This window comes from Herpailurus yagouaroundi, unplaced genomic scaffold (genome assembly GCF_014898765.1).
Source record: "Herpailurus yagouaroundi ecotype Mexico unplaced genomic scaffold, PumYag 140, whole genome shotgun sequence".
Lineage (NCBI taxonomy): Eukaryota > Metazoa > Chordata > Mammalia > Carnivora > Felidae > Herpailurus > Herpailurus yagouaroundi.
Genome location: NW_024412395.1, coordinates 29,060,522 through 29,082,538, shown reverse-complemented (window position 1 = coordinate 29,082,538; position 22,017 = coordinate 29,060,522). Strand labels below are relative to the sequence as shown.

At 36.8% G+C, this 22,017-nt stretch overlaps 1 pseudogene; it reads right to left on the bottom strand.

The window, feature by feature from the left end:
• Positions 1–811: 811 nt before the first annotated feature.
• LOC121030320 (ganglioside-induced differentiation-associated protein 2-like) lies at positions 812–20,319 on the bottom strand (annotated as a pseudogene).
• Positions 20,320–22,017: the final 1,698 nt, after the last annotated feature.

Genomic DNA, 22,017 nt, shown 5'->3' with positions numbered 1-22,017 from the left:
CACTCACTGGGCATTCCATCTCTTTTGTAGTTTTCTTTTCTTCTCCTAATCTCTTAATGTTGACATTCCCCACAACTAGGTTCTCAGCTTTCTTCTCTTCTCTATCTGCACCGAACCCCTTGGCTATTTCATGGCTTTAAATATGATCTCAGTGCTAAAGACCGTCATATTATATCTCTAGTCCAGACATCTTTCCAAAGTCCAGATGCCTATATCTTTCTTTGCTTGAATGGTCAGTAAATGTTCCAAACTTCATATGTCCCATACTAAACCGATCTCCCCTAAAGCCTGCTCCATGATCACCCTTCATTGTTCACTTAATTACAAGTCCGCTCTCCTTACTCACAGGTCAAAAAAGGTACTGTCCTCACACTTAATATCCAATCTCTCAGGAAATCCTATTAGCTTGAAGCCTAAAATAAATCCAGTTTCTAGCCATTTCTCCCCTTTTCCACTTCCCTCCCACCACCACCCCAGATGTAGCCACCACCACTTCTGGCCAGAATTCCTGCCATCTTTCTTCACAAATTTTTCAGTTCATTCTTGTTCCCCTGCCATCTAGTCTCCCTGAACTGGTCTGTTTGAAATGTCTAGACATGAATTTCTAATCATATCATCCCCTGCTCAAATCTCTTAAATGTTTTTGTTTCCTTCTCAGGGTAAAGTGGATGTACTTAACAATGCTCTACCAGAACTTTAGTGATGTGGGTTCTATTACCATTTTGACTTCTCTGGTCCTCATATTCCTCTAACAGTTCAGGTGTGTTTTTTTCCTGCCTTAGGGCCTTCGAGCTACAATTCCCCCTTCTTGCTATTTTGTTCTACCAATTTTTGCATGGCTCACCTTATTCAAGTCTTCTTCCAGCCACCTGTTCTCTGAGTCACCAAGTTTTTCACTTATTCTAATCTTCCCTTTAGGTCCCGCAGTCCATCTTTCTACATTCTCAACATCCTCAGGTAGGTATGGCTGTGATCGACTCTCCTCCTTTAATGACCTTGAGAACTCTGGAAGTGGCAGCTCTTGATAAGTAGCCACTTTTAGTTTAGAGACAGCAAATCTTACTTTTTTGTGGTCTCTTCATGTATCTCTAGGAATTTCCTTACAATGCAAAGTGCTGTGTATGTTTCATTCTCTAAGGATAAATTTGTTTTGCAGAAACAGATGACACAGAATGCAAACGAAGACACTGACTACTCTTTTTCTGAACTATGTGTCTTTAGCAGCCTTATAGGGAACCCTCAGGTGCTGTTGGATAGTGGCTCTTATATTTAGGTTCTGATGTGTGAATGATTAAATGGTGGCGATCTTAAATCCTTTTGTCAATTTTTCTTTACCTGTTAATCAACCTTTAAGTTTCTGGAATTCCTCCTTCAGATCAGGCCCCACAAGCATGAAGATACTTTCTGACACAGGATTTTTCTTTGTGAGACATTCGTTGCTGGTATTCACAAGGGTTGTATGTTGATCAGTAATGCCACGTCTCCTTTCCAGAGCACCACTTTTTCATTGATATCCTTATTATATAAAAAAAAAAAAAAGGTGATTTAATAGCGTCTTTCCAAAATGTTTCAGCTGCAGTATTAGAAGCATTTAATTCATCTTCACACAGTTGCCTAGCTCTCTGTACCTATCTACATCCACAAACTGGGATTGTGCCCCTCTGGAATCTATGGAATGGAAACTTTAGCTTGCCTTTTTGCCAAATTCCTCAGCAATTCAGTATTCACTGGAGACTTTCGAGCATTCTGGTGGTCTCATCTGGGCAGCAAACGAGGCAGGTTAAGCTCCTTATGGAAAGTGACCAAGCATGTCAACGTGTCTATTACATGATAAACCTCAATAATTATTTTAATTACTTTTTTTACTTCTCATTTAACATCTATACTTAAACGTATGGTTGTACTTCTCATACCTTATTATAATTGCCTGCTTACTTATCAGAAACCCTCCACTAAACTATTAGTTTCTTGAGGACAAGGGATATGATGAGTTTACATTCATTCCTTAAGAATCTGTAAGTGAGTGGGTTGATTGAATGAAGCCCATATAAATTAGTCATAGGGTTCTGCATTACTTGACAATTTCAAGCGTTGGGTGGATAATGATTCAGGAAGTTATTACAAAAGGAATTATATCAAATGGCTCAATATCCACCCCTATGCCTTACATCTGTGAATAGCAACAGTGCTACATATCAAAATATGTTTCATATTTTGGACACAGAAATTATCAAAAATGATATATTATTTTCAGGATATTAGTTGTATTAAGGCAAAAAATAGGCTAGTTATTTTAAGAAATTTTTCAACAATGATTGAAATAAAAACATTTTAACGTGTTATCTAGAAATATTAATCTATCACATATTACTTTCTTCAAGTATATTAATGTATCAAACATTACTGTGTAAAAAGAAAAATCAAAGATTATAGATTAATTTAGGAAATATAATTTTATAGGCACGTTTGTATATAAAAACATAAAACTGTAAAAAATCTATAAAAACTTTTTATAAAAACTATACATAATTATCAATAATTACAAAATTTAAGAAGAGGAACATGGCCATAGCTTCCTAGAGAGAAACATATCAATTTCTTAAGGTATCTTCAGGAGATTTCTCAATTTTATCCTACTGTAGTTGAACAATTTTAAATCCAAGTTTAATTTATGTAAGGTGTGTCTTATTCCCTAATTTCCTAATCTATTCCTTAGATTGTATAAAATGAAAATTTTTGTGATATCAGAACAAATTCATATCAATGTGAGGGTGGAAAAATTTCCCATTTGTGCAATTTTTCCATTAGTTATGAAGAGTGGGGCTCTCCACTTAGAATGCAGTTGGTGAGATGAGGTTCTAGGTTATCCATGTACCATGCAGAAATTTATGCAATGATAGAAGTGTTTATGGTCCAGTACAGTGGTCAGTAGCCACACAAGACTATTTAACACTTGACATGAGTCTAGGGCAACTGAGGAACCAAGTTTTTAATTTAATTTAATTTAATTTAATTTAATTTAATTTAATTTTAACTATATGGTGCCAGTGACTACCATATTGGGCAGTGCAATTCTAGAGAAATCCCTCTTATGTTCTGAATTGGGCCATAAATTAATAGACCTTTCCAATCTATCCCTATATTACATCTGAAAATACATTAACTGGTAGGTTTTCTCACTTACTGAACATGGTGCAAGAGTAATAAAACTCTTTTCAAGATGCCATTTTCATAAATTTGAATTTACTTGGAAAGAATCAGTGATGAAATTTAGATCCATGAAAATTAGGCTGCTTGCATTATAACTCTTCATTATTTGGGCATGCAAAGTGTGACATGATGTAAACCTACATCATTACATGTGCTCATATATTTATATTATGTCATCAGTTTGAATTGTTTATCTAAGGGAGACAGCTATTTTAAAAATGCAGATAAAGTAGTGACTAAAACACTCCGTTGGCATCCATTCTATTACTGAACAGGTGCCAACCTGCAATTTCATGACACATAAATGGTGAAAACAAAAATGTGTGGGGAAAGAATATGACATAAAATTGATGTTAAAAAAAAAGCATAAGCTACAATACTGGTATTGCTAGAATCAATATTTTCACAGGTGGGAAAAATGTTTACTAGATATCTTAGAACATATTATTGAAATCAAACTTGATGATATTTAAGTTTTAGAAATATATGCACTTTATCTCATTAGCCTCTTAAAGCAGGTGTCATTAAGTGAGTCTACTTTGGAAAGGTAACTTCCAAATGTTACCAATAATATGTATTAATATTGACAAAATAGAATAGCAGTTATTTTACCATCATTTTATAGTCTATATCTGTAATCATTTTGGATGTTCAAGTAAGAAAATCTAAACCCCAAACAAGTAAAGAAGTCTGGGCACTTACTTCTGGGTCTTTTGTCTTTAGACAGAATAGACAGCTTCTGTGATTCTAAATTTTATTTTATTTTACTTTATTTTATTTATATATTTATTTAATTTTTGTGATCTTAACTTTTAACTTTATGTTCCAAACAGGAATACTTTTCATGTATATATATAAACAAAACCATCACCATACTTTGCCACTTAACAATGCATTCTTTAATGAAAGTGGAATTATTTTTAAATATTATATTTAAAAAAACAAAAAAGAAATAGAACCTGAATGAATCCACATAATGCATATAGTTATTTAACTTCTCATTAGTACCTGTTATAAATACTTCTCTCATTATTTGATGCAATTTAAAATAAAATGCACATAAAATGCAACTGTAAAAAATAAAAAATGTAAAATGATGAGATTTTAGAAAAATTAAATACTCCATGAACTTAAATAGTTTTACTGTAATCGAACATGGCAGTTAGCTTAAAGTTTTGTAGAAATAAAAATATTAAAAAAAAATAGAAAAGCAAGCCCCAAATGTCACAAACATAGAATAGTATATGGTTATGGTATTATAACGAAAGTGGATGAGTAACTTGACATTTATAATATTGTCCTTTATATTAAAATATACACTACCTTGTGATAATAAAAACGTTGTTTTTCTCAAAACTGAATTCTAAAAGGAATTTGCTAATGTCCTATGTGAGTCATATTGAACAACATGATGGGAAATTCCCTCCAAAGTGCTTTTGCAAAAGATGCAAGGACGTATTTCACATGGTCATTTCATTTGGATATTTTATTCTAGGGAAGTAGGTTAAAGATGTCCAGGTGTATGGATTTCTGGTTCTAAATTGATTTTTCATAAAGCTTGGAAATTAGAAGGGAAATTATTAGTTACTAAGTGTCTCAGCCATCCTTGTCCAATTATAGATTCTCGAAGCTAGACTTTCAACAGGAAGGTTGCTGGAGCCCAAGACTGAGCAGTAGTAAACGTGTGGAGACAAAAGTTGTGCATTAGCAACATTGACAATGAACAATTCCCGTTCTTTGTGTAAACTGTGTGTCATAGCACAGTATTTACTCTGTGTCATGAAAACTCAAGAACCTGAATTATAGTTTATTCAAAAGAGAGAGAAAAAAGTTTTATATATGTACAGGAATAGATTGAGAATCCATTCAAAACTGGCTCAAATAATCCCCAATTTGTAGTACTGGATCTCCTGGATTCACTGAATAAATTCTCACTTGCCAAGCTAGATTTCCACATCATAGAGCACAGTCTAATTAATCTGGTTAGGAAAAATTGACAGCAAGTATGACTATCCATTTTGACCATTAAATTAATTACGACTACACATTGGAATACCTAACATTTGTGTGGTTCCATAAAGATTTAATTAATATATCATCCCAGGCCAATAATTTGAATGACTACAGTATATGGTAATTATAATCAAATGTCATTCTGCTTACCTTTTCTGTTATTTAACCATTCATCTGAGATTTTCACTATAAAGATAAAAATCTTCTGGGGGGAAAATAAAAATTTCTGGGATAGTATATGTGACTCTATGGACTCTATGGAAGTTTGGCATCAAAAACTGTATCTTGTATTTATTCATAATTTCCTCATTTGACAAACGCCAGGCTTTAAAATGGTCTTAAAGTTTATTCATCTGCATTTTGTTTATGCTAATATAAATTATGTATTTGAATTTCTGTCTCTTTTGCAATAGGGATAATACTCAAATTCATGAAGTTTCCATATATTTAAATTTGGATGTTTATTTCTCTGTGCCTCAATATCATTGGGCATATGCTCCTATTATATAATGATTGTGTTGACTTTCATTTGTTCTTAAGCTTCTCTTTCAACCTTAGCTGCAAATTGGAACCAATTGGGAAGCTTTAAAAATTTTTATGCTTTGACTCCCTCTAACCCAAGATTCTGATTTAATTGGTCTCGGGTCATATCTGAGCACCAGTAGTGTGCAAAAGTCTCCCAGTTATTCTTACATATGGCCAAGTTGAGAATTACTGCTCTCAACTGTAAGATTCTTAAGGGTAGGAGCCATGGCTTATTCATCCTTGTATTTGCCTAACACAGTACCTGCCATATGTATTTAATTTCAGAACATATGTTACTGGATATTATCCAATAATAAAAAAAAAATCCATTCATGTAGTTAACCTCACAAAGGTATTCCAAGTCTTTTTAAAGAACCAAAATTTTCTATTCAAAGGACTTTAGGTTTTCCTCTCAGCAGTTTTGATCTTCTTTATTAGCATTAAAATTTATTATTTTTTTTCCTTCATGGACAAAACCTAAAACAAGAAAAAATATGCTGTCATGTTACCTACATTAAGAAAAACTAAATATTGTGTTTAATTCCTCTTATTTAAAAAAAAAATCAGCCTCTCCTTTTCCATGTGATCTTAGTTCCTCATTCTTTCAGTATTTACTTTACACTTAAATAAATTACATTCCTAAATGTCATGTATACAAGATTGGCTTGATTTAGAAATAAATTATTCTCTGTACAAGCATTTTAAACCCAACTGACACCTGAACATGATTTTAAATTAGTGGTTTTCAACCAGAGACATGGTAATGTCTGGGGACATTTTTTTTGGTTGTCACAGCTTGGGGGAAGGTGACTGTCACTGGAATCTAGTGAGTAGAGATAAGGGATACTGCTAAACAACCCACAATGCACTGGACAGCTTTCACAATGAAGAATCATTGACCCAAAATGTCAATAGCACTGAGGTTGAGAAAGAGGTTGCAAATTAAACACAATGCAAATTAAACACAAGTATTTTAAAATAAATTATATTATTTTTTCATTGTTTCTTTTTATTCTAAAGAAAACTCAATGAAATGAGTTTATGCTTTCCAGAAGTGCTGATATCTTAAGGTATTAGAAATAAAAAATCAAAACGTTCTACAGAAATGGAACTGTAGAAGTGTGACAAGAATTTCCACCATTGAAATAAAAAGTCACTAGTGGCTTTATATTTCACTCTAGTGAAATGTAAATTTGAAGGCCAGGCTTGTTCTTGGAAGGAAAAAATTCTTATATATATATGTACAGGAGTAGACTGCAGAACCATTCAGAATTTGTCACCGGTCATGACATTTGTCGTACAGCTTCTATTTGGAAGATGGTACTATTTTCCCTAAGTATTCATTCATTCATTCATTCACTCACAAATCTTCTTACATTGTCCTGGTCGTGTCCTGACTCTTACATTGTCCCTCATGGTCCTCAGATTGGAAACGTCTACTGATTTATCTATCATTAATCAATCTCCTAGCCATAGCCAATCTATAAAGTTTCCCATCAGAATTTAATGCTTTAAGTGATATCTCTAGAGTAGATGGTGTGATATGCCACTCATACCCCCCTTTCAAATGGAGGCACTCATTCTACCGGCTTCCGAGAGTGTTGGCTACTGACAATTCAGAGCTGCATTTCTCTGTGGGAATTGCCTTTGCAGATTCAGCCTGCATAGACTGAACAACATATGAGAGGCTACCAAAGCCCAGCCATTTTGCATTAATTTGGGTCAGTTTTGAAAACTCTTTCCAGTTTTAGGACTCCACGTGGGATTGGCATTGGCTAATGCCTCTATTGTAACTTATTACAGTTCAGCTTTTCCCTTTGCTTAATACTGGCACCTTCAGTTCCTTACAGGTGTTCCTGGGAGCATCCACAATAAAATCCCTGCTTATAAATCTCAATCTCAGAGTATGCTTCTAGAGAAATCTACCTAAGATAATAATATCCTGGAATGGAATTTGGAAACTAGGTCATCCTTTGGCTTATTGACATTGAGAATTTCATTACTAGTGATAAGTGGATTATCAATAGCTCCTGATGTGCAATAGGGTCAATTATTACAGTTTCATTCGGTTGTGATCAAGTATTAAACAACAACAGAAAGGAAGGCAGTGGCCAGTGCAATACCTATGCTGTTTGAGAGAAACAGAATATTCACTGCAAAGATTTTGAAGTTGGAAGAGTTTTGTCAAGTGTATTAGATAAATAAAACAATAGGCTAAAGATGATTTTGGACAATGTGAAACAAAGTATAAATGCCAGAGAAGTACCTTGGTAGCATGTAAAGATATAAGCATTCCTGTTAGGCAGAAGATAGAAGAAAGCAAGCATCAGGCCCAGCACTTACTAAAATGGCTCTCTAGAGAAGGTAAAACTCTCATCTCCACATCGGCTACACCAATATTAGAGCATTGGTTTGGAAGGAGTGGGGCATTGAGATTTGAAATAATTATATATGGGTTGGTGCAGTCAAGAATTTTAAAATGCCAGATCTTCCTGAACATTCTGGATCTGCAGCTCACTATCCCTTTTAAAATCTGGCCTTCCTCTCTTGGTGAAGAAAATGCAGAGAACTCTGTTTTCTATTCCAACATAAACTTTTTCAGGATCTATCACCTCTCCTTCTAACCAACATACCAATAATTATATACCATCTAGGAAAATGCTGGGAGCTGCAGGTTCTAGCCAACATGAAGACACTGAAGAGACATATATGGGACAGGGTATTAAAAATGATGGCTTAAGGAAGATGGAGTAAAAAGTTGGATAACAAAGAGTGTATCAATGTAAGAACATTCTTCCATGATACAGCAGTTAGCTTCCTGGCACGGACTCAGAGAGATGACACTATTATGTTAGTAGAATGTCTCTTGGAAGGTTGAATAATGCAATAGTCCACACAATGTGAACTACAAATGCTGGGTGCCATGGAAAACAGTGAGTAAGAAGCTGAAAGACTCAGAGAAGTGGGGATGCTAACATGGATATATCATACGAAACCCAAACCTCACGACTAAAGGAGAGGTCAGATCCCAAATGGGGAAGACCTTGCTATACTATGGCAAATCTATACAGCCATGATTTTTCCTAACTTCTCAAAGGTATCTATGACCGTTTGCTTAGATAAATGTGTTTTTGGAAAAAGGGAATACTCAAGCATTAGAATCACTATTAGACACAGAAGCTCAGTTGACATTAATACTCAAGGACCTAAAGTGTCACTGTATTTTCCATGTTAGAGTAGAAACCTAAAAGTCCACGTGATAAACCCACGTCCAGTTTTCAATAGGTAATGCACCTACTTCCGGTTTGCAATGGGCCTACTTTGTCTATGATTGACTCAGTAATCATTTCCCTGATCACCCAATGTGTAATTAAAATTGTTACATCTACTTGACCTGTGGGGAAAGAGCCATCATAGTGGGGAAGGTACAGTGGAAGTCTCTGAAACTGCTACACACCTTCAACAAGCATATTAAAACAAAACATTGTTTCATCTTAGGAACAATTAGAGGTTCATATCACCTTAAATGACTTAAAGAATACAGGAGTGGCAGTCTATATCATATCACTATTTAACCTGAGTCCATTCTTTCATTGAAAAAAAAGTAAAATTAGCAGAAGTACTAGTTGGCACAACCAAGTAGTGCCTCGTTTGAAGCTGCTGCACTGAATATGATATCTTTTCCAGAATCAATTGACACGACTAGTATACAAAATGTGTGAGCACTGATCTGGCACATGCATTCATCTCCATTACTATGAGAAATGGAGATCAAAAGTTTACACTTATGTGGGACACGAAGCAGTGTACATTTTCAACTTTGCTTTAAGACCAAGCTAACTCTATACTTAGTCTATTATATCAATAGTATCAGGTTCCTCAAAATAGACAACAAGAAGTAGAAAACACATTGGAGGCTTTGGAATGACACTCTAGAGAGTGGGAGATAAGCTTTACAAATATTTAAGCCTTAGAAATTTAGTTCACTGGGGTATGTCTGCTCATATCTTCTAAAGGAAAGGACTAGCGACTGTATCTTGTGCCTTTCAGCACTAAGAAGGACATACGTTGCTTGCTAGGCTTTTTTTAGGTTCTGGCAAGAACATAATTCACAGCTGGAAGTACTCTTTGTACTTTTTACCTGATGATATGGAGGTCAGTCACATCTGAATTGCGTGGAGAATGTGAAATAACTCTGCTACAAAGTAAACACTATAGTGCAAGCCCACAGCTTGGGCCATATATTCTGGTAGACCCTGGATGTACCTGTGATAAGAAAATGATATATAGTGTTTATAGCATGTCCCAATATAGAACCACAATTTGAAGACCCAGGGTTTTTGAGAAGGAATGTACCATCTGTAATGGAGAACTATGCACCATTTGAAAAACAGCATCTAGCCTATACTGAGTCTTGGCAGCAATGGAGTGTCTGATCATAAGACATCACCTGAACATGTAGTCAGGGCAATACATTATGAGCTGGATTCTCAGACCAAAAATTGATAAGGCTTGGTGGGTCCAACAGCAATTCCTCAGAAGATAGCTAAGATCTGGCATAAGAAGGGCCAGAAATCAGAATGAGCTGTATGCACATGTGGCCCAGAACCCATATCAAGCTCCTCTGTTGTTCCAGTGCTTTTCATTCAGCTCACACCTATGAGCATTTCGCAGACAATCTTTTTGACTGGCTGACAGAGGATGGAAGAATCCCAGGATGTGTTGGCTTAATGTGTTAATATAAACTGGAAATGAGTTGCTGTGGTGGTATATCTCCACACAGGAGTTGCTCTGCAACAACGTGGTAAAGGGTCATCTGTCCAGTAGACAGAGCTTTGCGTGATCTACCTAATCATCTATTTTGTGTGGATAGAGAAGTAGCTTAAGATAAGAGTACATATAGAGTCATTAGCAGTGATTAATGTTTTGGCTGGTTAGTCAAGGGTCTGGAAGGAAAAGAATTGGAAGATTAGGGACAAGATATGAAAAAGAGGCATGTGGATGGATGCATTAAAGTGAATACAGATGTAAAGATCTTTGTATTGTACATTAATGTTCACTGGAAGACATTCAAGAGAAGAAAACTAAAAATTAACCACATAAACACAATATTTTAGCCAGCCTCTATCACTGACAAGAATAATGGGCTCATAAACAGAGTAGCTATGGTGGTAGGAATAGACTATGCATGGCCTCAAAACTTGGTCTCAAAAAACAGAACAAAACAAACAAACAAACAAAAACAAAAAAATACCTTAGTCTCCAACTCAACAAACCATGTTTCTGTACAATGTCCAAATTCCAACAAAAGAGAGGAATTCTGAGCCCCCTTTACAACACCATTCACTGAGAGGACCAACATACTACTGGCTGCAAATGGATTATATTGAACACTTTTTATGCTGCAGTAGGGCTAATAATTAGACTCGATAGGGATTGCACATATTTGGGGTATAGATTTTCCTTTTCTATTTTAGCCAACACTACTAGCCAAAGGTTCAGACAGTGTTTAATCCCACTGATACCAGATACTGAAAAAATTGCTGTGTACTAAGGAGTCCACTTTACATCAAGGAGATGCAGCAGGGGGCGTATGACTATGGCTATAACACATTCCACACCAGTTAGAATCTGCTAACCTAATAAAGTAAAAAGTCAGCCTTTGGAAGATATATACTTGGGGGGCAACTTGAATATGTTGCTCTCTGAGGATGAGACACTTCTAATGTTATATGGCCTAAATTGTCCCCAGTAGCTAAAACACATGGGTTCAGGAAACAGAGGATGGAAGTAGGAGAGTGGTCAACTTGCCATCATCTCCAGGGTCCCACTTAGGGGATCTTTGCACTTTGTCCCTGCAAATTTAGGTTCTGAGAATCTTGAGCAGTGACATCCAATAGCAATTTTTGCAATGATCGTTATGATCACTATCCAAGCTGTCTAGAATGCATGTGGCTATTGAGCATGTCAAATGTGGCTAGTGTGACTGAGGAACTTTCTTTTCTATTTAATTTAATTTTAATTAATATGAATGTAAATTCATATAGCCACATGTTTGTTGCTGGCTATAATACTGGACAGTTCAAGCCTAAGGACTTAATTCCTGGAGAGAAATGGTTTGGCCAGAAAACAAAGCAAGAGTCCCAATGAACATTTAAATTTAATCTATGACTGATGCTCAGTCATTTTCAGCTCCTCATGCTGAAAGGAGAAAAGTCCACAAGAGAGATCTCCTGACTCTAACCAGATCCATTGTTTCTAATCATCTGCAGGAGGAAAAGCTTCTGACATATGATTGGGTAAGGAAAAATAGGTTTATTACCTAGATGATCCACTAAAGCATCTCTTTACACTTTCTACACAAAAAGTGCCTATTCCTAGGCAAGTTTTTTTCCTAGGCAACTTTTGACAGTACATGGACAAGTGCAGCATCCAGCGTCTGGGAAGACACAGTGAAATGGACTCAGGACTTTCAGAGATTATGTTCAGTCACCTAAGCATACAAGCTACTTAGAACAGCACAGATGTCAGCCAAGGGTGGAGACAACCTAGAATTAGTAGTACAGGAGAAAGACGAAAATCATCAGTTGCAACCCAAGAACAGCTGTAGTAATGATAGAGATATAAAGTGCTGTAATTCTTTAAAAAAAAAATCTTCCTCTTATAGATTTTTCCAGAAACAAGACCAAATAAAATCAAGGAGTTGTTCTCAGAGGATAGCTGTCCATGTGAAGTGATTGGATGCATAGTAAACAGACTTTGTGGTGAAACACCCAGATTCTCTGTTCAGGAACACTCATTTCTTCAGAAGACCAGAGTATTTGCTGTTAAAGACTCACACCTTTTACCCTTCTCAGAGAAAGAAGTGTTTTGCCCAAAGCTATGCCCACTCTCTGACACCAGCCCCATCCAATGTCTATTCCTTGAGGGATACAAAAGGCCTCTACCTTTGTGTCCATGTAGGAGAAAATGTGAAGGGCCTCTCCAACTGCAGGATTTCCTATGGCATCAGCCAAGACCTCTTATTTATTAACACTGCTATTCAATCTCTCCCTTGCACAATTTCTGTTTCTTCACTCTTTATAGCTCTTGTTCCTGAGTATATTCTCCAATAGACTTTGTCCAATGATCCCAGAGTTTATTTCTGGGAACCCTAACTTAAGACTCAGAGTCGTTACTTTATCGCCTGGTCCATAAAGTGCTCCTTGCTTCAGTTTTGCTCTCATATGAAAGTTGACGCTTCTCAGAATATCTTGGTCCCTTAGAATGTCATCACCTGTGGAATATTTGGAGTTTTCATTTTCTTCCTGTTTGATAGCCCTTTCTCCACTCCTAAAACCATTTTCTGATTGGGGAAGTCCAGTCCAGGCCAAGGGTCCTGCTTGCTTGTGGCTAAACACTAGACACATTGACCAAATGAAAATAACAGACATAGGTGATTGATAGGGCTGTCAGCCAAGTGTTTCACATTCATCCTGTGCCTGGGTATGTTTTACAATATCTGTACTCTTCCTAGGTCTCAAACCATATCATTATTTCTCATGGCTCTGTTTTCACTTCCTTTGCTTCTGTGTATCATAACATTTCCCTCATGGACATGGTTTCATAGTTTAGGAAGTCATTTGTACCATCCCAAGTGTGTTTGCTTTATAGATGTGCATGGTCTTGTCTCACAGATCCATCTATTTGAGCATAAGTTGTCAGCTGGTATAACCTAATATTATCTAGTCAAAATACCCCCCTCAGCCCACGTGTGAGAAAGAGTTGAATTTGAGGATTGGTACTTGTTTAAAAACAGAAATCAATTAAATTGCCTTGGACCTGCCTTACGATACTAACTTACTAAGAAGGTATTAAAGATGACATTTTGCTTTGCTTTTACTTTTTCACCTGTATCGGACTTTGACATTATAATGCTTCTAGCCAGTCTGCAGCAGTTGTGACGGCACGAATCATTAAAACCACTGATTTTTGCAAGTTATACCATGTGTAATTCACAGTTTACTTTATGAGAATACTTAATGTATGAAGTGATTTATACAAGTTATTTTTTTTGTCTTTATAGCATATATGTGAAGTAGATACTCAAATTATTTTTTAGATTTTTCCCCCTAGGATTCTTTCCCTCCAGTTATTCCTATCCCTACCTTTAAATAAATGTATGCAGATAATTGGCCTTGGATTTTTGCCTTAGAGAAGTGACATTTATTGCAGATGATAATGATGATGATGTTGATGATGATGATGATGATATCAATAATAATAAAAGTATTCTAAACCTTCCTGGCTTCAAAGACATAAATCCAATTAAAGATGTAACCTTTATGATTCATAGGCAGATATAACCATAACAGCTTGTTTTTGAGATAGAAACTGCAAGAAAAGAGAGGGGGAGATTTCCTCAGGAGGAGAAAAGTGCATCCTCCTAACTTTGGAGGAAAGTGTAATACAATAGGGAGTAATGAGCCATTGGTGATAGTTTTGTAAAACCAAAAGAAAAGTGTCTTGTGTTCTATTTTCTGGGCAGAGCCCTCAGTGAGGTGACGAGACTACACAGAGGCTAGAAGAGGACCTGTGCATTTCCTTCCAGGTGGAGCCTTTGGAAGGCAGCAGACTCCCAGAGACACAATGGTGGCTATGGTGCCTAGTACAGAGCCTGACAGAAGTGAATATCCTGATAATGGGCACAAGTAGCAGATATCTTCCCATGCCCCAAGTGTGGTTCTGAAGTAACAGAAGAAAATGTAGGATTGAAGAATCCAGTGGGCAGGAATAGGGAATGATCAGCAGTAGCCTAGTGGACTGATGGAAATAAGCAATGGGACAGTGTGTTTTTCAGCATGTGTCTTCAAAGACAAATGACTCTTCTTAAGCTTCGGCGGTTTAGAGGTTTATAATAGAAATTAAGCCATATCTTATTTTAAAAAAAAAAAGGAAAGGAAAGGAAAGAAAGGAAAGGAAAGGAACAGAAAGGAAAAAGAAAAGAATCACAGGAGATGGAATTCTATTTAGGGACCTAATACTGTCAGTGACTAAATAATTTTCCCAAGGTAGTACCAGTAACGGTGGTAGGGAAGGAAGAAGCATTCAGGCTTTCCCGCTTCAAACCAAAAATTTCCCTCTTCCTTTCATCACCAATATATATTTACTTTAAAAAGTCACTTTTTAGTTCCCAAACCTATAACCCCATTCTACTCATGAGAAAAAATATGGAAAAAATATGAAATGAAGGTCATTCTACAAAACACCTAACCTGTACTCCTCAAAGGTACAAACTTCCACTTATAAGATAAATAAGTACTAGAGGTGCAATGTACAGCATGGTGACTGTAACTAACACTGCTGTAGGATACGTAGGGAAGTTGTTAAGAGAGGAAATCCTAAAGGTCCTCATCACAAGAAGCAGGTCTTTTCTTTTTATTGTATTGAGATAATGGATTTTGACTAAACCTATTGTAGCAACCATTTCACAACATATGTCAATCAAATCATCATGCCATACACCTTAAATTTATACAGTGATGTCTGTCAATTATTCCTCAATAAAACTTGAAGAAAAATTTAAGAACAGTAAACAAACAAACCAACAAAAAAACAATAGAAGTCTGAAAAAGTGTCACAGCAAAGAGGAGCCCAAGAAAGCGTGATTGTTACATAGAACGTGGTATCCTGGCTGAGGTTCTGGTACAGAAGAAAAACTTTAGGCAAAAATTAAGAAATTTGAATCAAGTATGGATTTTCTTCCACAATCATGTATCTATATTGGTTCATTAATTATGACAAAGGTATCATGCTAAACAAAGATGTTAATAAAAGGGGGAGCTGGCTGTGGGGTTTATGGGAATGCTGTGCTATTCTTTAAACTTTTCTGTAAATATAAATCTATTCTAATATTAAAAGTTTATTTTAAAAATAAGACAGGGGCACTTGCGTGGCCCAGTAAGCTAAGCATCTGACTCTTGGTTTCCACTCAGGTCATGATCTCATAGTTGGTGAGTGTAAGCCCCATGTAGGGCTCTGAGCTGACAGTGCAAAGCCTGCTTGGGATTCTCTCTCTACCTCTATCTCTGCTTCTCCCCCACTCATGCTCTTTCTCTCTCTCAAAATAAATAAGTGCACTAAATAAATAAATAAATTAATTAATAAATAAATAGAAAAAAAAGTTACTGAGTATGCCCATCCTGGAAACCTACATTTGTTTTAAAGACATCACATTCTGGCCTCTCTGTCAGAAATAATACTCCTCAGAATAATACTACATCCCTATTCAATTTTCCACTAATTCTTTTCTTTTTTTTTTTTTTTTTTTTTTTACAAAAACTCTAGTTTGGCTTGATTCAATGTGCTTTCAATTTTTCATTTTTACTCTTGGTGTTTCTCTCACCTCGTAAATCCAGACTATGCTAGTATAAATATAGATAGATGAATAACTAGATCTGCAGATAGCAATGTATGACAGACACAATCACAGACACAGTAATGCACAGTTGTACTAATACACATGCAGATAAACACACACCAAACACCTTACTTCTCAGATTCAGAGGAGTGGGTGATTAAAAACCATGCAAGTGGATATTTGTTGCTATTTACTGCAAGTCTTTTGTAAGTTACTTTGTATTTTCTAAATTCGATTTTCTTATCTGAAGTGGGGAAAATAAAACCTATATGGCAGAGATAGCATTTAAATTAGTGACAGTATGCGAGCAGAAGGTTTGACCCATAATAGGGGCTCCATTTTATTATGAGGTACTGAAAATCTAATGGCCACGTTCAATTTCATGGTTTCTGGTCAACTACTATGTTCAATCGTGTTCTTTAGTCATCCCCTCTTTAGGCCCTTCCAACTGCAGGTCTATTATTTTCCCTACTTGTGCAGTTCTTATATATATGAATCATATATGTTTATGTGATGCATCGATGCCTGTGCCCTGAGAAGTAAACAGCTGCGGGCAGAAGATGAACAAGGATCTGAGAAACATGGGATCAACACAGTGTGTCTTTGACTTAGTAATGAAGGAAAAAACCAGGACCATGAGTATTTGCAATTTAGGGATCATAGGAACTTGGAGCCTCATTGCAAAATTTTCTACTGTGGAGAAGAGAGGTCAAGCTTAGACATATGTTCTTATTAACAAGAGTCATTTAAAGATGGCTTGGACTCTATCAGCCTGAAGACACTCAGAGCTTGTCCCTTGTGTGCACTTTCTTCATTTGTGAGAGGCTCCCTTCTGTGTGCCTCTAAATTCAGCTTTCTTGATTTGAGCAATGTGTCTCCTTAAACTGACTGCTCTTGAGCTCTGGCAAGTTTCTGTATGCCAGTAATATAATTCACAACATCTTTTTGTCTAGGTCTACTTCCCTTGGTATCATACTCCATTGGATAGTATGATTTTTTAAAAATGACCTCAAGTCAGCATTCCTAATGGGGATTCCCATGAATTCTCTGGAGGTTCATGTACTTTGCCTGCTTTTTGAATGGGAATACGATTCCTTTATCGATTCCACTCCATGCCACAAGAGACTTTACTTTCTTAAGAATAAATCAGGAACTGATCTTCTGGGGGTCTCACAATAGGGTCATAGTCCTTACTCTTTTGGTGGTATTCCTGCAGCCCCTCTTACTGGGCACCCAGAGAGGCAGGAATTTCCCCCACCAACATACCCAGAGGGAAGATATGGAATAGAGCTCAAATCACACTTACTGTTCTCTAAAGACACGCTCTACACATTTTCCCTATCTCTTGACCCCCTTTCACCCCTCAGTAGATGTGACAGTTCCTGAGTCAGCTATAGGTTCTCTACCTTGAAATTCTGTTGGTGGTCTAAAATCTCATTTGTGATATAGCATCTTATGGAGTCTTGGTTCCTTAGCAGAAACTCCAAATTTCACATCTTCTTACATGTACCACATAGGTGATGGTGTAAACTGGAGGATATTAAGGTACTTTCCTCAGTGGAACTTTATTATTATTCATCTACGTGGGAGAGAGCCCTTAGGAATGTGAATCACAGTGCAATTAGTATTGGGTCTGTTATGGGTTAAATAGACTTCTGTGGAACACTGTGAAGGTTTCTCAAAATTTGTAGCAATACTTGTTTGGTAAAATGAGATCTAATCTCTAAACACAAAAATTGTCAACTACTATTCTGGAATAAACTTATTGTAAGTTAAGAGCTTGCTCAAATTGGTGATTGACTTGCTACACAAACCCTCAATGACCTTCAGGCAGAAGCACATACTTTGAAGATGTCTGGCTGGAGCCATGGTACAGGTTGTGATCTGAGTACAAATTGTTGACCTTGAGGAAGCTGACAGTCCTACCCAAGTGCAACACACATTTAACAGTCTTGTCTATGTAGCCCTGCACTTCAAACAACTGAGAAAATGAGTCTTATATGACCTAAACAAAATCTTTACACATCAAAACAAACTCTTTAGGTTTTTGAAGATATTTACTTAAAAATTTCAATTGAATTTATTCCAGCCATTCAGTGTGGCTTAGATAAATTTACTAAGTGAATTTGAACACTTGTAATCTGTGATTTGAATATGGGTAGTTTTTATATTTCTTGGAATCTGCTGATAAATGCTTTTTGAATTTATTCATCTTGCCTATCATTATTATTAACAAAAGATAATATAAATTGTCCTGCAAAGGAAGACAGGTGCAATAATATTTTATGAACGGAATGCTTTCTTAAAGACTTCACATAATTTGAAACTCATATAATTCAAAATTATTTTTCTCATAGGAATAAACATAAAATAAAAATTGCATTGTTTCAAATTTGGCATCAAAATTGAGGATCCATGAATATTTTATACCACACTATTTCAAATTATCACAATCCAAATTTACATAAAATAATACCCCATTTTATTTATGTGAGCAATGACAAAGTTACAGGTAAGTGTCTTAAATGTATGTTTGTTTTTTTATAGATATTAGTGATGGTAATCTCTGTATGGCTAATTCTAGATAAGAACAACAATGTTTCCTAGAGTCTAAGTATGCAAGGAATGATTATTAAATTAAGAATATACATCTTTCACCAAGTTAATCTGCTTTGTTTATAACCAGAGTGAATGGAAAACCTTTCTGATTTCCAAGTGTTGAGCTTAGACCTATGCCTCAGTGGTAAAGGGAACATCAAGTCTTGAGTTTCCTTCCAATGTTAATGATCACAAAATATCTCAGGGAGAACTGGGCATTGACTGGCGGCCAAACACAGAAAGCTCAAAAAGAGTGCCTCAGTTCTATCGAAGTATGTGTTTTGTGGTCTGTTAATATTTTGCATTAAGCCAATTTTGAGCTATTAAAGTTTTTGTTTTCTTTTTTTCCTTTTATCTTTTTAAGTTTGCTAATCATCAGGAAGCACTCACTTTCATCTGGGATTTGTTTGCATTGATTGTGTTTCCTCAGGTCCTGGGCTCCATAACCAAGCTTTTAGAATTAGTGTGGGAGGTGGCTGTTATGCTAAGCTTCTAAAAAGTACTGACTCTACCCACCCTCAACCCAGACCTGGGTCATAGAATTAAAAATAGGGCAAAATGTCAGACAGCCGAGAAAATATTCAGATTGAAGATATGTGCTTCATATCTATAATATTCATTATATTCAATTATGGTTATTTTTTGTTATGGGCCTTTTGAAGTGTTTTCTATGCATATTTGAGGTCCTTTTCTAAAGATCTGTCACATAACCCTTCTCTTTTTCATCATGGTTTAGAATTCCCTATTCTACCAACCAAGATCTCACCAAGAAACATGGTACATTCAAAATAGTTCAACTGAAAACCATTTAATAGAAAGATCAGGATGAAGGGAACCAACTAGAGATGTCTGAGGTGCTGGCCACATTTGAACAAAAGGAAGCTATTGCTAATCCTAGACCTGAAGGAAAGAAGGGAGGGGACATTATTATCTAAGTCCAGTGAGAGATGGAACCATGGACAACCACACATCCCAGACATCCAGTGGGGAAATAAATACCATGCCTCTTCCAATCCCTCATAGTTTGCCTGTACCTCTGCCATTCACCCTCAATTGAAAGCCCAGCAAGACAATAATAAACAAGTAACAACAACAACAAAAAACAACAACAACAACAACAATAAAGCTGGCAGTGCATTCTGTAGAAACTAGTTTCCCAGGTCACAGAGTGGGTCAGAGGGAGGCAGAGAAGGGATCTCTGGGGGGAAATGGGGAATCACCAGGTCATCTGCTCTCTCACTGATTCTAAATCAACTATTACCTGTGAACCTCCTCCATCTGGCCCTCTCATCCTTCCATTTGCTTTTCATTTCCAAGCAAGATGTTTTAGTCTGTTTGGGCTGCTGTAACAATATACCGCCAACTGGGTAGCTTATAAGCAATAGAAATGTATTTCTCACAGTCCCACAGGATGGGAAGTGTAAAATCAAGGCACCAGCGTGGTTGTGTTTGGTGAGAGCCTCTTCCTGGTTCATAGTTGGCACCTTTCCTTTGTGCCAGGGGGAAGGGGATCTCTGGGGTCTCTTTTTAAGAACAGTAATCTCATTGGTGAGGGCTCTATCCTCATGCCTCATGACGTAAGCAACTCACACGGGCATGACTCTTAATACCATCATCTTTTGAGGTTAGGATTTTAAATTATAAACTTTGAGATGCCACAAACATTCAGATCATAGTGCAAGGGAAGCCTATTCATTCGTTTTTTTTTATTTATTGAGTGCAACTAAGCCATAAGTGTATACTGGAACTGGGAATACAAAAACAAAACAGATCTAATCCTTCAACATTTGGAAAAAGTATCCTGACAAGGGTCTTGAAAAGGAAGTTTGAACGAGAGGCACATCAATACATCCACTGCTCCTTGCTGGTCTTGCTATTTCCACATCACCCGTCTCCAGCCAGTCATCTTTGCTAGCTCTCACCTTCTCTCAAGCCCCATGTCTCTTGGGGCCCTGCCCTGCTGTCCACTGGAAAATGAAAACTCCATTCTCCCCCATCCCCGCCCCCCCATATTAGTTTGCTTCTGAAATATAACACTGCAGAAAATCAATTATAAGTAAAAAGAGAGAAAATAGAAAATGAAGAGAAAAAGAAACATGAGCTTTTAACTCCCTGTCCATTCCCCAATTTTTCTAGAGAACCTACAGATATAAATATGCATGTAGACACAGGTAACTCATGGGAAAAAGCCCAGTTAAGATGCTTCAGGGAACCCTGGTAGATATGAGAGAACACAGTTCACCTTTTGACTATCACACTCAACATTTTTTGGAAAGTGCGGGAGAGCCACTGGCAGAAAAGTCTGCTTCTCACAACTCACTTGCAAGACCCTTATTTGGAACTTCCCAAATCAGCCCTTGACTGACTGTAACCATATCTTAAGCTCCTGGAACTGGTCCCATTTCCACCACCAAAAACATGTTGAAGGAAAGGACAACAGTGCATTTAAATACCCCATCCTACTGCGGAGTAGGAAAAATTGCTATCGAACTCCAAACATTTTGCCATAGACACATTGTTTACACAACACAGCTGCTGGAATGGCTCTGATGACAGGAACTTATTAAGGCCTTTGGGGGATGATGAGATTTGTTGAAATCATGATGTCTGTTTGCTGCCCTTGATTGATGCACTGTCACCCATCCTGGGCTTCAGGCATACTATGGCTTATACAAGTTTTGTAGACTGAACTGCAAGCCCAGCCCCACTATAAAACACATCAATTCCTTGTTTAAAAGCTTTCAGTGTTTCCTACAGCCTGAGAGATAAAACTCAAGCTTCCTAACAATAGATACAAGGTCTCTTGTGATCTGGATCCTATCTCCACCAATGTCCCTACTGGGAACACATTGTACCTTCTATAATTACCATAAGCTGTTTCTTTGTGCCTTCCTACTTCTCTGCTTAGAATGCCTGATCTACTTTAAAAACTCCTGTTTCTCTTTCAGACTCCTCTCAGGCATTTCCTCCTCCTTGAAGCCTTCTTTGATTTCTTTCCCCTTCTCACCTACCTTGTCTTTATTGAGCTCCACTAACATTTCCTAGTTTCTCCTTTCAGTGCTGTGACCCCACTGCATGCCAGTTGAGTCCTGTTACCCTATAGGAGATCCTGCTCTGTTCTACAGGCCTCTATAGGCTGCATCATTCTGTCCTGTGTCATACCTTGGTTCCAACTTTAGCCCCACAAATCCATGACTTGCAGTAGAAATCCAAGTATATTTGGCTTTTCACAAGCTTAATAACTTCTCTGAGAAATAAGGGGCTCCAGAGAG